Source organism: Cryptomeria japonica, chromosome 1 (assembly GCF_030272615.1).
Source record: "Cryptomeria japonica chromosome 1, Sugi_1.0, whole genome shotgun sequence".
Lineage (NCBI taxonomy): Eukaryota > Viridiplantae > Streptophyta > Pinopsida > Cupressales > Cupressaceae > Cryptomeria > Cryptomeria japonica.
This window is the reverse complement of record NC_081405.1, coordinates 550477373-550480600: the sequence shown is the minus strand read 5'-3', so window position 1 is coordinate 550480600 and position 3228 is coordinate 550477373.

Genomic DNA, 3228 nt, shown 5'->3' with positions numbered 1-3228 from the left:
TCAGTGAGAAATGTTGCTAGAGTCTACTGCTCCAATCTAGCCTCATAATGAAACAATGGATTACAATGATTTAGGGCACCAACCCAAGGAGCACCAACCCTTGCACCAAGCTCCAACTCAGTGATGTATAATGAAATATAATTTTGATATAGTTATAGCACCTAGTTGCAAATGAGTTTTACAACATCTGATCAATAGATTTTTGTTGGTTAACAACCTCCTCTTCTTCACTGGTTCTCACACTGTCAGTTATTAGATTACTCTCTCTGAGCACTCACTGGTTGCTCTTAGCCTCTGTTCTTTCTCCCTTAGCCTCACACCACACTATGTCACTCTCGGATGCCTTCTTGATCAGTTACACCTCACCGGTTAGATTAACTATTAGACCTACAATAGTTTACCGATTACTCTATTTCTACCGGTTAGACCCTCTCACCAGTTCACCTGCTAACTCACTCTGCAACTTTCTTAGAATAAACTCTAAGGAAGATGATCTTTCTCCTTGCTCAAGCTCTCTTCTCTCTCACTCTTCGCATCAAGCATCAACTGATTTCTATCTCAAGCTCACATATTTATCATCTAGGGTTCCTGCCAAAAACCGCATTCAAACAGTGTCGTGTTAGGTTTTGCCTTCACCAACTCGATCTTATTGGATTTGATTTGATCTTCTTTTCCATAAAGATGATTTGCATGTCATCGATCAGCACCACCAATGCCTTGCATTCCAATGTGCGTTTTCTAAATCTGGAGGTCGGGACGATGCTTTTTTACTTTTCTCTGTCACATGCCATTAATGGCTCGACTATTTCCTTCATCAAATAGGTATGAAGATCAGATCTTCTTGTAGGATAAGTTCAATCGATTTCCAGCTTCTCTTCCTCGCGTCGCAATCTTCTGGCATCCTCCATGACTTGTGGGGTCTTCATAAAAGTTGACCTTCTTGTTGACTGTTACATCGATGAACACTTCATTGACCTATGTATTATCACCACCTGGCTTCCAGTTTTCATCTTTGTCAACATCCACCTCTGCTTGGTTTGCTATGTCGATTTGACATTCTTCGTTGACCAAGATTGACTTTCGGTTCAACTCACCTGACCGGTATAACCTAACTCCACTGGTGGGCCTTCATACCTACAAACCTCTTTTCTGTCGGTGGATCCACTTGACCTTCCATCAAACATGTTGGTCCTACTACTCAGCCCATTTACCGACAGCATTAATCTTGTCTAAGTATACCGGTTTACATCCTTCAGTTCTTCTCTTGCTTTGTCTTGCCAGTGGTCCTTCTTTACCGGTAACTTACCTTCAATCTGCTTACATACATATGGATTGACATCATCATGTCTTACTTCTCCTATACTGGTCACCACTTCTTACTCAACGGTGACCATGCCAAACCAATTGACATCAATGACAACTTAATGCCAACACATATGTCTTAGGTTTCCTCTTATGTACAATTGTAATCTTCAGCTTCCGGGGAGTTTCCTTAACTGGTTCTTTCTTTTGTTTCTCTTTCTTCTCCCTTACAACTCTAGCAAAAATGCCTTTCTCTTTGGGAATCTCCTTAATTTTTGCATCAAACTCTGTTTCTTCAGAAGAAACAGTCATATAATGTTGCGTAGCTTTTGGCTTCCTTTTAGGTGGCTCTACCGGTGTCTGACTAGCAGGCTCAAGTGAAGATTCTTCCAGTTGTTTAGAAGTCTCTTTTGTAACTAGGACCACATTGGGTGTGGCCTAAGCTACTTTCTGGGCTTGTCTTTCCTCTTTCCTCTATTGCTTCATTTCTTCCTTCCTCTATCCTTCCAAAATTTTGACTTTCTACTCAACCTTGGCCCTATCATGACCTTAACTTATCAATGTCTTTGCTGCTACCTTGGTCATCTTCTTCCAGATAGTCAGAGTTACCTATTCCTTATGAACTTTAAGTCCTTTCTCCTGGGTAGTACCAAATTTTTCTTCCTTCTCATCTACTAGTGCCTGCAATAGATGTTGTGCATAGGCATCCAGTGTGGCCTCGTCAACCTCATATCCCATTGGCATTATCCAAATTATTCTAGCTTCTACAACCTCCATCATACATTCATCTTTATTGACCATTAAATAAATGGTATCCTTATACATCTCTATTATAGATTTGGGAATCCGAGACTTATTCTTCATTTCCTCTTGAAATGTCTTGAAAAACACCCATAAATTTGCTTTGCTAACCTTGTCCCCTTTTATCTCCATTAACCCTAATTTTTCACTATCATAAATGTTGTCGGGAAGCATTGTTGGTTCACATAGTCTGCGAGTAGGTTCCGGTAAATGTCTGAAATCTCCTGAGTACCCATCTGCAATTAGAATTTTCTGACTACAGACCTAATCCGGGGTATTTGCATGATCTTAAATGATTTGCCTACCCCTAAGGCCAAGTGCCTTAGTTACTAGTTGTATCTGCTACTGAAGTAGGACCCGATGACACTGCTGGTTGTTTTGTCGGCAGTGTATTAGATCTTCTTACCCATCTCATCTCATGCTACTTCCTGATGTCTTCCATTTTTGCTTTGCCTTTCTCATCTACATTTCCACTAGTTGTCGATGGGTTCTTACTTTTGCAATATTTAGCAATATGCCCAACCTTGTTGCATGCATAACAGACAATATTGTTTTTTTGAATTGCCTTGTTAACCCCTAGATTTCCTTGATTTCCTTTTGATTTGCATTGATTATCCATATGTCCACATCTACTACATGCATGACATCTTACATTTCCAAGACCGGTGAATGATGCATTGTTCTGATTTCCTATTCTTACACCAATTAGCCATATGACCATATTTATTGAAAACAAAGCATGTACCATTGAATTTGTGAGCATTAGACTATCTTACCGGTGATTTCTAGTTCTGGTTGATGGTATGATTTTGCTTTTGTTGTTTAGTGGCAAAGCTTTCACCTTCTTCATAACCAAGACCTTTCCTGTCATTAGCATCTCTCTGATTCTTCAACAGCTCATCAAGTTTAGTTGAGCTATCCTTGAACTTGTCCTTGTACTCATTTGCAATAACCAAGTCATCCCTCATGATTATAATATGTCTCTCAAGTTCCTGTTCATTGTTCCGGAACTAGACCAATTCAAGTTTCAGAATATCATTCTCATGATTCAATCTATTACATTCCTCATATCTATCCTTCAACGCATGAGCCAGGTTTTCTTCATTTTTTCTTTTTGTCCTCAAT